Source organism: Protopterus annectens, chromosome 5.part0 (assembly GCF_019279795.1).
Source record: "Protopterus annectens isolate FY-2018-M chromosome 5.part0, PAN1.0, whole genome shotgun sequence".
Classification (NCBI taxonomy): domain Eukaryota; kingdom Metazoa; phylum Chordata; order Ceratodontiformes; family Protopteridae; genus Protopterus; species Protopterus annectens.
In genome coordinates, this window is record NC_056735.1 from 437,223,547 (window position 1) to 437,237,979 (window position 14,433).

Consider the following 14,433-nt stretch of genomic DNA (forward strand, 5'->3'; position numbering starts at 1 on the left):
AGAGACATGGAAGACATTATCTCAATTCTTGTACATATAAGAGATATGTGGTATTTATGTGGGTGTGGGTATGCATGTGCATGTGTATGTGCATATGTGTGCATCGTGTGTGTGTGTGTGTGTGTGTGTGTGTGTGTGTGTGTGTGTGTGTGTGTGTATTTGTGTGTGTGTGTGTGTGGGGGTTTGTGCCTGTATCAATATAATGAATGAGCCACCAATGTTAACTACTGTAGGAAAGTGCTGATTAACACCAGCAGTCATTAACTACAGTTCAGGGACAAGTAAATTATCTTATAATGAGGTCTTTCCTTACTGTTGCTAATCTGTCTATGAATCACAAAATACTGCTTCAGAGAATCATTCTATTTTTATTGCAGCTCCTACCATATGCAGTCTGAATCCTCATCATGGCATTGTCCCACAGACATCCAACAGCTTTAGAACCTGTTAGACACTTCACCCTGCCACACTGCAAAGTGTATTACAATTTTTAAAGTTGAAAAATTACCGCAAGTTATGTTCTGCATTTGCTACTGGGTGCACCACATTGCAAGTACCACTCATACCAGCTTTAAAAGGTTCACAAAAAGATATACACATCTGACAGCTGTTGTGCTAGGGTCTTAATGCAGAGAAGTATATTACCATTTTTTTTATTTCAGAATGAAATAATCACACCTCATAAACTGCATGTGACGTGCGTGCACTGGCTTAATAATCAAAGAGCCTCAATCCTCACCACTAGCACCAGTGAGGGGTGTCCACTTTGGGAGGATAATGAGTACACACACAGTAAAGTAAAATTTTCCTTAAGAGGACACAGAGATCAGTCAGTTTGGGGAAGGTTTCTTCCTTTCTTTCCAGATCCCCAATAAGACTCCACCCTGGCACAGCTATAGGGTTCAGATCTCAGGCAAATAGTCAAGCCAAAACCTCCAGTACCCACTCTGTTCAACCAGTGCTTCGTGTCCCTGCCCAAGTAGATGACACACACACACACACACACACACACACACACACACACACACACACACACACACACACACACACACACACACACACACTTTGAGATTTGATTTATATACCAACACACAGACACTCCTGGGGAAGGCTGGCACAGGTTCACTAGCTATGGCCCCTTCTACCCAGGCTAGATACTTAGCCCCACCCAGCTGCTCTAGGGCTTCATCTGTCCTAGGCATGGGGTAATCATCTGACTCTGTGTGATTATTTAATTTCCTGTCGTCCACACAGAACCTCGTGCTGCAATCCTTCTTTGGCACCAGCACCACTGGGGAGACCCAGGGACTGTTGGACTCCTGAATTACCCCTAGTTCCAACATTTCTAGTATCTCTTCCCTCAGAGTTTGTTTGACTCTCTCAGTCACCCTATAAGGGGCCTGCCTAATGGGCCTTTGGGGTCCTGTATCTACCTGGTGCTGCACCAGGTGGGTGCACCCTGGTTTCCCAGTAAACATGTCCCTGAACTCCTGTAACACTGCTCAGATTTCTTGATCCTGGGTAGGAGATAGCTGCTGGGACATTGCTACCCCTTCCCACTGAGGTGTCAGCCAGAGCCTCACTGAGGAGATCAGTCACCAGCAATCCACTGCAAATACTCAGCACAAGAGGCTCCCTATTATGGTAAGGTTTCATCATGTTAACATTGTACAATTTGTGCCCCTGCCTCCTGCCTAGCAGTTCTACCATGTAGTTAACATCACAGACCTTCCTTATCACCTAGTAGGACCCCTCCTAAGCTGCTTGCAGCTTGTTGTGTCTGTCAGGAATGAAAACCATTACCTGTTGCCCTACAGCATACCCTCTAGCTTAAGCATTCCTGTCATACCATAGGTTCATAGGTAGGTACTAGGCTATCAGCCTGAGTGCCTATGTAAGACTAGCCAGCAAGGTTCCCTGGCTTACACCACCCAAGAAAGTTATTTTCCTGTGTCACTGTTGAGCAGAGACACAGAAGTGATCCGTGGGGTGTATTTCCTATTTCCCATCCACTCATCAAGATTTTTCTTGAAGAGTGCTAATGAAGAACTTTGCTTGACATAGATGGGTAGCCTGTTCCAGAGTATGGGAAGTCTCTGGGATAGGAATATATCCCTCCCACATTTCCTGTTTATTGTGGTAACAAGGTTTAGGTCCCTAGACCATGTAGCTCAGAGGGACTGGGATTTCTTTAGGTGTAGCATGTCCAACAGCTCTGGGTTTGACATAGCTTTATATGTTAGGCAGAGATCACCTCAGAGTAGGCGATATGCTACGGAGTAAAGCTGGAATTTTTTGAGACGGTCAGTGTATGGCATCTGTTTGAGGCCAGTAATTCTCTTTGTGAGGAACTTCTGTGGCCTTTCCAGCTGCTGCAGATGTCTTGTGAGGTACATTCAAAAAGGGGCATTGTACTCTATAATGGGTCTAATGAGTGTCGAGTAGAGGGGAACAATGACCTCTTTTTTCCTGGATGAGAACCCCTTTATGATGATGTGTGCCACGTAGAAGGATGTCCTGACTACTGTGGTGATGTGACTTATTACACATTCAGTGTTAAGTAGACTGCTGTCTATGTAGTAGTTCATGGGTACAGAGTTTTTACCAAAGGGGATGACAATGCACTTTTTGGCATTGAGCCTGAGGCCATGGCTCTGACACCAGGCATCTGTCTCAGCGAGGCCCTTCTATAGGATTTCCACATCATTTGGGGACTCGACTATGGTTCCTAGTTTGCAGTCATATGGGAACTTCATTAGCCAGAGGCCTTCTGTGTTAGCCTGTACTTCAGAGAAGTAGAAGCCAAACAAGAGAGGTCCCAGGACTGAACCCTGTGGTACTCCACTTGTCACTGGTTTGAGGTCAGATTTGGAGTGTGCAACTTTTACAGTGTGGGTTCTGTCAGTGAGCCAGTTGGCAACCCATCTTGTGATGTAGGGATTTGTGCCTAGCCTAGTGAGTTTAGCTATAATTGCAGAATGGGGGATGGTGTTGAAAGTCGATCAGATTTAGGAGGCATGATCTGCCTTTCACAAACCCGAACTGGGTGGGATCCAGAGTTTGGAGGTTACCAATGTCTTTGTTTGAGTTCCATGATGATATGTTCCATGGCCTTGCAGACCAGGCTCTTCAGGCTAATAGGGCGATAGTTCCTGGGATCAGTGGTGGCTCTCCCTTTGTGGAGTGGGATAACTGTTACTGTATGCCATTTAGTGGGCACAAAGCCTGATGTGAAGCTATGATTGAACATGGTGCTTAGGTGGGGAGCCAGTTCATTCTGAAGTTCATGTAAAATGCAGCCTGGGATGTTGTCCGGTCCCATGGATGCTGTGTTTTTGGCTTTAGAGAGTGCAGCTTTTACTTGCGTAGTTGTGATTACAGGGACTCTGCATTCTTCCTGTATAGATATGGGCCTTTTAGGGGGTGGGGGTGGGGGGGGGTAAAGTTAGCACTGAACCTATCAGCCAGGATGTTGGCAATATCAGTTGGTTCTGTAATTTCCGTGCCATTGTGCTGTAACTCAGAACAGATCCGGGTGTTGCCATTGAGATTCTTGACATAGCTATAGAAAGTTTTGTGGTTGTCCTTAGAATCAGTGGTTATTTTGTTTTTGTAGCTAGCTTTGGAGGATCTTATAAGGGATCTCAGCTTCTTACTGAGGCTGACCAGGGAGCTCTTCCACTCATGTGATTTTACTCTCTTTTGAAACAATTTCTTCCTTCTGTTGTATAGTTTGTTTATGGCAGGGGACTACCAGATTGGCTTCCTTTTTTTTTTTGGAGGATAGCGTCTTGCTTCTGTTTGGGATAGCATGATCCATACACTCATGTAATTGCTTATAGAGTGCATTTGTGTAGGATTCAGCAGTCATAAATGTATTGTCCATTTGCATGGGTGTCATGAAGTTCACCACTTCTGTTTTAAGAAGCATGAAGTTGGCTTTGGAGAAATTTTTTACCGTGGTTTCCTTAATGGAGGTGGGGGCAGGATATGGATATCAAGGGTGATTAGCTTATGGTCAGATCGGACCAATGAGGAGTTGACTACAGGGGTGGAACACCGGTCACTCATGTTGGTAATGACTAGGTCTAGGATATTGTTGCCCCTGGTGGGGGTGTGGATAAGTTGAACCAGGGCATTGGAGTTTATGAATTCCAGAAAGCGTTGTGTGAAGGAGTTGGTACACAAGTAGTTTTCCTAGTTAAGGGTGGGGTAGTTGAAATCGCCCATTATTAGGGTGCTTGGTTGAACCCTAATATTTTCCAGTACATCAAGAAAAGAGGAGTGGGAATCTTGGGGCATGGTGGGGGATCTGTAGCAAGCTACAATTTGGATTGCAGTTTTGTCCAGAGTTAGTTGCACTTGGATAACCTTGGATGTATTATGCTGAGCAACTAACCTGGAGGTGTGGATATACTTAATGAATACGGACACACCTCCACCTTTGGTGTTCCGGTCCAGGTTACATGGCCGAAAAGTGTGGTATGAGTTATAGCTTGGTAGTGCAGGAGTGCTCTCTGGAGCCTTGAACCAGTTCTCAGTTACTGCACATATATAAATGTTTTCCATTTTAAGGAGTACCTCGAGTGAGTACATTTTGAGATTTAGACTTCTAGCATTGAGTAGCATTACCCTCAGTTTTTGCTTGCCTGTTCCTGTTACGGTGTTGAATTTGTCATTTAAACCTTGCCTAAAAAAGGCACTATAGGGACGGCAAGAGCCTTAGCCAGTATTTGGAATCCCAGGGGTGACATGTGCAGGCCATCTCTGGCAAAGCATCTTGGCCTGTCGACCATGTCATCCCAAGCAGACAGATATTGGATCCCCCTAGAATGATGCCAGAAGCTCAGCCGATTGTTAAAATCAATCATTTTGTCCTTGTACTATGGTATCATGCTGGGCGATGGCAGAATGCTACTCAGGGCTAGGGTCATACTTGCCTGGGCTACAAGATTGGAGAGGTCTTCCATGCCTCTTTTCATGTAGTCCAGGGAGGTACTTCTCAGGTTATTCACACCAAAATTGACAAAGACAGTGTCATATTTGTACTTCTGGAGTGGCCTGAGTGCACGGGTTATGTGGTGGATCCTGGCACCCAACAGGCAGCTGACAGTAACCTTCTCCTTGTTTAGCCTGGTGAGTGGGACATCAGTGTGCCTGACTATAGAGTCACCTATGACTAGTGTGTTGGATATGTTGTTTTGCCTTATTGGCTGTGGTTGAGTGGCACACTCAGTCTCTGGGCTATGTGTCATTTGGGTTGTGTTGGGGGGTGTAAGTTGCTTACGTTTCTGCTGTGGTGGTTTCTGTTGCTTGGGCAGATTATTACTGAGAGCCTCCATGAATGTTTTTGTGTTTCTATGTGTGGATTTTGGTGGTGTAGATTCAGTGAGACTATGTGATAAGTGTGGTGTGGTGCAAGTGTTTACTTTCTCCTCTTGAATGTCAAGTACAGTCTTGGTTGGAGAGAGCTTTGTCTCCAGTTGGGTTAGATAAGTGCATCTCTCACAGGTTGTAGTGTTTGGTGGTAGGAGGAGAGGGCTGTCTGTGTACATGAGGCAATTTCTACATTGCCCCAAGATGCCCAGATTCGTCAGATAGACAGGAGAGAACACTGGGAGCTGACCCTTGGACATGCCTGAATAAAAAACTATTTTCCTCTATATAAGTGAGGAAAGTGAGTACAAGTGCTGTTTTTCTCTAAGCAAGTGAGAAAAGTAAGTGTAAAAACTGTTTTCCTCTAGGTAATGAGGAAGGTTTAGTGCTAGAGTAATTAGTAGCTTATTTAGTGCTTACAACAAGTTCTGAACAAGTGCTGAGCATGAATAAGCAAATACAAGTGCTAAAACTACGAATATGCATGTGCACTAGACTAGTTACAGGAAAGAAACAAGTGCAAATGCAGGCTTTCAAATCAGAAAGTTGAGAGAGATGGAAAAGATTGCCCAGACAGCCAATAACTACAGTTTCTGGGCCAGAGCCACTCCTTATGTAGTAGACAGGTTACCTAGTGCTTACCACTCTCGCTGACAAGCTAGAAGGCTTCCCTCCAACATAGAAAGGCTTGGGGGGCTCAGAAGCTTACATACAGTCCTGGATACAACACATCTGTATCTGGACTACACTAGTTACAGGAAAGGTAGGAAACAGGCTTACAGTTTTTTTTTTTACAGAAAAGTAGCTAAAACCGCAGTAAAAACAATTCAAATGCAATGCAAGCAAGCACACTTGAGTATGTAGCAATATTAGACCAAACACAGTTTAAAAAGTGGAATTAAATTAAAAATGACTAAAAACAAGTGCAGAATGAGTGTATTAGGTAAAATGTGATAAAAAGATGGGACTGGGGGGAGCATCCCAGATCAAATCTACAGTAGGGCGGGCAACTGAAAAAGCCACAAAATTTAAACAACAAACCAGAGATATGGAGATTGGGTGGGACAAAACACTTTCAGCAAAGATCTGAAAAACTATACAGTGAATCAAAAATAACAGTGCACAACTCTGAATAAAATTAGTCCAGCAACAATTTACAGTACACAATTCTGAAGAAACAAAAAATATACTTGGCTCTGCATATTTCCAGATAGTTTGAAAATAGTCCTGTTGGGCACAGGTTCCAGCAATGACATGCAGGCTGTTAACTAAGAGGGGCTATTATTATGCAAGTAATCCTTCAGGTAGTCAGATAACACAAGCTGTAAAAAAACAGTTATACCAACTTAAGACACAGCAGAAAAAAGGGAGAGGTGGGACAAAACACTTTCAGCTGAGATCTGAAAAACTATACAGTGAATCAAAAATAGCAGTGCACAACTCTGAATAAAATTAGTCCAGCAACAATTTACAGTGCACAATTGTGAAGAGCCAAAAAATATCCTTAGCTCTGTATATTTCCAGATAGTTTGAAAAGAGTTCTGTTAGACACAGTATCCAGCAATGATTTGCCGGACCTTTTTCTGTTGTTGCACTTCTGCCAGGTTCTCCTGGTCCAAGCCCATGAGTTCCATGAGCCTTGGCCTGAGGTTTAGGACATATTCCACAACAGACTCCTTGTGGGATTCACACTCACCCTCCCACTTATCTAGAATTAATTCTAGAGGCCCTCTCACGCTATGCCCATACAGCAACTCAAAGGGTGAAAAACCCATAGATTCCGGGGGAAACTCTCTGTAAGCAAACAGCAGATGGGGCAAATATTTGTCCCAATCCCTCTTAAACTGGTCTGCAAATGCTGGTAGCATAGACTTGAGTGTAGAGTTTAAACTCGCAACAAGAGGAATAGTCTGGGGATGATGAGGGGTGGTCTTTAGGTACTTCACCCCACAGTACTTCCACAGACAAGCCAGAAGGTCTGACATGAAATTGGCACCTCTGTCAGTCAGTATTTCTTTTGGGAAACCTACCATGCTGAAAATCTCTAACAAAGCATTTTTCAGCTTTTCTGCCTCAATGGAGGACAAAGTCACTGCCTCAGGGTACCTTGTAGCATAATCTACTACCACTAGGATGTACTTGTTATCTGTGTTGCTTGTTGTACTCAGAGGCTCCAAAATATCCATAGCTACCCTCTGAAATGGCTTCTCAATCACAGGCAAAGGCATCAAAGGAGCTTTCACTTTGTCTCCTGCCTTGCCTATCTTTTGGCACTGCTCACATATCCTACAATACCCTGTTCCATCTCTGGAAATTCCAGGCCAATACAAGTTCTGCATAATACATCTCTTTGTATGTTTTATGCTGGTATGACCTGCAAAGGGAATATCAATGGCTATGGCTGGAAGTGCCAGATGGTAGGCTCTAGGAACTACCAACTGCTGTATCCTCTCACATTTTAGCTCTCCCTCAGGTGTCCACTCTCTATGCAGTAACCTTTTGTCCTAGTATACAGAATCCCTCTTCCCTTGGGAATCAGGCACCTCACTAGCTACCTCTCTCAGGCCTTGTAATGTAGGCTCTGAGAGCTGAGCCTGTCTCAACTCTCTCTTTGTAGCCATTCCTAGCTTCCCTTCCATAGGAACTCAGGCATCCTCTGACAGCGGTGCCTCACTGTCAGTCTGGGTACTACTACTCACCTCTACCTTTGCAATCTCTCTGTCCAAGGGAACATCAGTACCCGCAAGCAGCTATGGTTCACATTCAGTCTCACTGCTACAGGGTAGCTCCCTCCCTGAACCACCTCACCAGTCCTGGCTGCAAGTGTATGATCTGTTTTGGTCTCCCCAGGCTACCAGACCCACATGCTTGTCTCCAAGCCTGACTGCTTGTAACTGCATGAGCACATGGTACTGCATTATCAAAATCCTTCCCTATCAGGACATCTGCAGGGTTGTAGTTTGGTACCCCTGTTGTTTCAACACAGCCTACTATTGACATTTTGTCATTCCCACTTATTGGCTCTCTCACCTTTTATTCCCCACCTTGCATTCAAAACATTTAACCCTAGGTCCTGGATGTGTACCTGGACTAGTGGCTTCCACTGCTACTGTTAGATTCTGTTGGGGCAGTCTGAGATGCCCACCATGGGATCCCTTAGACCCAAGAGCACCACTGGGTGCCCCTTTCCTATGCAGTGATGCCTTGCTTGCTAGGTATAGGTCTCCCTTCTTCCCCAACTCATCTAAAGTAGCACATTGTCTATCAGCTAACTAGACCCTCCTGTCCTCAGGCAAAGGTCTGCCAGCCCTTTAATAGTGGTGACCTGACATCCACTCACCCACCTATAAAAATAAGTGCTTAGTTCAATAACATATTCACATGGGTCTACTTCATAACATTGAATTTCATAACATTGAGACCAAAACATCTAAATCCCAAAATGCTGAAAAACCAAAACATCAAAAACTCAAAACATTGAAAGTATGCTTCATAACATTGAAAACTACAATACATATGTAAATAACATTCTCTCTACTACAACTCCTAACTAACAAACACACTTTCTATTACATTTCTGCAGGGGGTAAGCCCCCTGGCACCCCCTGTAAATTAAATATACCAACTCCACGATCACACTACAGTGGAAAAAAGTTAATTTCCTAACCTCACACACTGAGGTTAGGAAATTATTTTTTTCCACTGTAGTGTGATCTTGGGGTTGGTATATTTAATTTACGGGGGGTGGGGGCAGATCCCCCACATGGGGGATGCAGAGGTGCTTGCCCCCTGCAGAAACCTAGTAGAAAGTGTGTTTGTTAGGTAATGTAGGTGGAGGGGATCTAATTTATTCATGCAATGTAGTTTTCAGTGTTATTAAGCACACTTTTTCAATGTTCTGAGTTTTCAATGTTTTGAATTTTTGATGTTATGGTCTCAATGTTATGAAATTCAACATTATGAAATTTCAATGTTATGAAGTAGACCCATTCACACACACTTTCATTTGCCTTGCGTCTATGCTCACAAAACGTTTTCCTATAAGCTTCAAATGTTAGCTTAAAAAAATTCTAGCAAACAATTCATTACAACATTTTAGTTTAAAAAGTCAACACCAGACAGTTTGTAATGTACATTTACAGCTTTACCATGGTGTGAAGGCTGCCAGCCTAGCCAGATAGGATTTTGTACATAATTCTATCATTTGTACATATGAATGTTGAACTACAGACTTGTTGTCTTAAATGAAAGAATATGCTGTGAAATGTGAACTTAAAACAATGTAACAACATTGCCCTTTGCTGTAAAGAAAGCTAAGACAAGCATTTCTTGTTTGTCCTTTGAAGTTCAAATTATTTCATGACTGTCTTTGATGTTTACAGTTCAGCTCCAGCCGGGCTAGATGAAGGCATCCTGCCTATTGTTTTAACTTAAGGAATAATTACTAAAATTTACATATGGAATGTCTTTTATTGATGTAGTTTCCTGCAGCTGCAAGATAACAAAATAATGCAGTTTCTGTTGGCCTGGGAACACCAGGAAAGTGAAAGAATGATATAATGTTTATCAGAACTGCAATTTTAATTTAAACAGAGAGAATCAGAAGGCATTAAGCATTTTTGTCTTGATCATCCAACTCACAGAACTCTTGTGCTCATATGTAAGTTATCTTAGACTAGTGTTTTCTTTTATAGATAGCTAGAAACTAGAAGGATTGGACTAAGTGTTTTTCTGAGATGTCAGAACTGTACTACTGAATTATTTTAAGTATTTCTGTGTGATCTCTGAACTCTTGACTAGCTCTGTGTAGTAGAATGTATTGTATTGAGGTTTTAATTATGTATTATTAAATATTTTAAAAACTTTTAACTGTGGCTGGTTTGGGTAGAGATAATTTAAGCTCTTTAGATTACTTACATGCCTTTGGTAAAGCTGTACAAAGCCACACTAATAGCTTTAGCCCTGGGTTATACTACCAATTGGATAATAATATTGTACAGTAATAATTGGACACCGTTTTAAGGGTCTTTGAGTAGCTAATAATTATTAGTGGGTGATGGCAGCTGGTACTACCGTATAGTCTAGGGAAAAGAGGCACAGCTGGAGAACCTGTGCCAGCCTTCCCCCAGGAGTGTCTGTGTGGTTGTATAAACTCTTCTCAAAGTGTGTGTGTGTGTGTGTGTGTGTGTGTGTGTGTGTGTGTGTGTGTGTGTGTGTGTGTGTGTGTGTGTCAGCTTCTTGTACAAGGACACAAAGCACTGGTTGGACAAAGAGCGTGCTAGAGGTTTTAGCTTGCCCACTAGGCTGAGGTCTGGACTGCATAGCTGTGCCAGAGGGGAGTCTTACTGGGGACCCGGAGTGCAAGGGAGTGACCAGCCCTGGCCTGACTGTGGTCTCTTTGTGCTCTTAAGGGAAATTGCACTTTACTGTATGTATTTGTTTTCATTTCCTCATATATGAGACACCCTCTCTGTTGTTAGTGGTGAGGATTGAGGCTCCTTGATTGCTGGGTCAGGGCACGGGCACAACACATGGAGTAAGGGAGTCAGGAACCATACACAGAGCCTTTCATCAACATCATACTGTTTACATACCCTCTCAGACATATGAATGAAACTATCAAAATTATCCCCCTCTATAAATTGTGGAAGAAATTTACTGACCTTTTGTGCTTCTGGGGTCCAGTTACTCTCTTCCCCATTACCTCCATGACTCTGTTGAAGAGTCAGCATCTTTTTTCATGTTTCCTCTGCCTCTCTGTCTCCTCAGCTTTCAGGCATAGCAGTTTATAGGTTCATAGGTAGGTACTAGGCTATCGGCCCTGGGGCCTATACAAGCCCAGCCAAAACAGTACCCTGGCTTTTGCCACCCAAAAAAATTGTTTTCCTGTGCCACTCTCAAGCAGAGCCACAGTGGTGATCCCTGGGGTGAATTTCCTATTTCCCATTCAATCATCAAGATTTTTCTTGAAGAGTGCTAATGAGGAGCTTTGTTTGATATAGATAGGTAGTTTATTCCAGAGTATGGGAAATCTCTGGGACAGGAATCTATCCCTCCGGCATGTTCTGTTTATTGCGGAGACAAGGTTTAGGTCCCCAGAGCATGTAGCTTGGAGGGATTGGGATTTCTTTAAGTGGAGCATGTCCAACAGCCTTGGGTTTGACAAAGCTTTGTATGTTAGGCAGAGATCAACCCTGATTAGGCGATATGCGATGGAGTAAAGCTGGAGTTTTTTGAGTCGGTCTGCATAGGGCATCTGTTTGAGGCTGGTAATCCTCTTTGTGAGGTATTTCTGCGGCCTTTCCAGTTGTTGTAGATGTCTTGTGAGGTACATACCAAAAGGGGTGTTCTACTCTATAATGGGTCTAATGAGTGATGCGTAGAGGGGAACAATGACCTCTTTTTTCTGGATGAGAAACCTTTTGTGATGAGGTGTGCCATGTAGAAGGATTTCCTGACTACTGTGGTGATGAGATTATCAAAGGAGAGACTACTGTCCACCTGTGTCCCAAGGTCTCTTATCACACTTTCGTTGTCAAGTATACTGCCGCCTATGTTGTAGTTCATGGGTACAGAGTTTTTACCAAAGGGGATGACAATGCACTTTTTGGCATTGAGCTTGAGGCCATGGCTTTGACACCAGGCATCTGTCTCAGTGAGGCCCTTTTGTAGGATGTCCACATCATTAGGAGTTTCGATTATGGCTCCTAGTTTGTAGTCATCTGCGAACTTCATTAGCCAAAGACCTTCTGTATTAGCCTGTACTTCAGAAAAGTAGATACCAAACATGATAGGACCCAGGACTGTACCCTGTGGTACTCCACTTGTCACTGGTCTGAAGTCGGATTTGGAGTCTGCTACTTTCACAGTGTGGGTTCTGTCAGTGAGCCAGTTGACAACCCATCTTGTGACATATGGATTTATACCTAGTTTAGTGAGTTTATCTATAATTCCAGAGTGGGGTATGGTGTCGAAAACCTTAGCAAGATCTAGATAGGTTGTATGAACCACCTTACCCTTGTCTACAGCTTTGGTGACTGCTTCAAAGAAGTCTATCAGGTTTAGGAGACATGATCTGCCTATTCTCCTCAGCCTGCAGATGTTGCAGTTTCTCATTTTCCTCACTCTCTAGACACCCCAGTCTCTCTGCTGCTTCTATTTCCAAATGCTTGGCCTCCAACTCAAGTTTCTTTACCTCTAGATGGATTTTTAATTCCTCTGTGGAAAGGTTGAGCTGTCCATTCTCTGAGTGTTGTGCATCTCCACGGCCAGTCTGTTCATCATCCTGGTTGCTATTCTCTGATACAACTGTGATCGAAGCTGCAAGCATGTCTTCTTTAGTCAGGTTTCCATGCACCAGTTTATTAGCCTGGCACATCTCAGTCAAATGGCTCCTTCTCAGCTTGCCATACTACTCTGCTGACATGTTTGCCTGCTTGCCCTGACTAAGATAACAAAAGAAATAAAGCAATTGTGATCTGATCTCTGAATGTTCATTGCATGGCTGATTTAGAGTACAAAAACACCTTCAGTGATCACTGTACACAAGCTACAGGAATGTACTATCCACACCACTTCAATCCAATTAATATGCAATGTGGCTAACTCACCACTATCAAACAATTAACATTTGATATGGATATCCCACCACTGCCAAACGATTAATATGTGACACCTGTGCACTGGCCCAGTAATCAAGGAGCCTCAATCCTCACTGCTAGCAGCAGTGAGGGGTGTCCACATTGGGAAGATAACATGTACACACATAGTAAAGTACAATTTCCCTTAAGAGCACACAGAGATCACAGTCAGTCTGGGGATGGTTTCTCCCTTTATCTCCAGATCCCTAATAAGACTCGACACTGGCACAGCTATATGGTTCAGATCTCAGCAGATTTGATTTATATACCAACACACAGACACTCCTGGGGAAGGCTGGCACAGGCTTACTAGCTATGCCCCCTTCTGCTCAGGTAATAAGGTAGTAATCACTGCCACCAACTACTCTTATCAGCTAATCTAAAGGCCTATACCAAAGGGTGTCCAATTCTACTTTGCAATCTTACTGTTATCCAATTGGTAAGTGTGACTGAGACTTGAAAGCTATTTAGGAGTGGCGTACACAGTATCAACAAATACATGCAAGTACTCTAAGAGCTTAAATTATCTCTACACAAAACAGCCACAGTTAAAAGGTTTGAATATAGTTAATAAATAATAAAAACACAAGACAATACTTATTAATACAACACAATAACATTAGAGAGTTCATAAATCACAGTAAATACTTTAAAACAACATTGTAGGACAGTCTTACATAAATATAGAAAATAGCTAGACTAATCTTACTATTTCTGTCTATCTCTAAGAGAAATCACTGTTATAAATATTTTACTTACAGAGCAAGGCACATTGCTGGTGAGTTGTTGTCAGCTTCAGAGCAAAATACAAAATGCTATCCTTTCTTTCTGAGATAGTCCTTAAATTGATAATACATATTACTGCTGAGTCATTTCAGATTACATCATTCTTGTCACCTCTGCTGAAGTTTCCCAGGCTCACAGAACTTAAAATGTTAGCATTTCTTTTTGATCTGCACCTGCCAGGAAGCCACAGCAATAAAAGGCACTTTATATGTGAAACCTCGTAATTATCTATTTCTTAAGATAATAGAAAGTATTTCTAGCTGCAGACATCCTGTATCCTAGCTTGAGATCACACATAGTCATAAAATCCTTTACTTATCAGCTTTCTTCCAGCAGGGTGCACTGTGGTTACATTTTTGGAAGCTTGGAATATGACACCATTTTTTTATATTTGACAAACAAGCCTGTGGATCATATTAATATTTACAAGAACATAGAATTCTTTACAAAATTCTATCTAGCTAGGCTGGCAGCCTTCACACTGCAATAATATACTCATTTAAAATGTAACTCATGCTATCTAAATTATACAGACTAATGTAATAATATCATCAATCAGAATAAATGTTAAAGAAATAGGAGTTTTTGGATGTGATATTAAGTATGAAAGGAGATGGAGCTTAAGTATGTG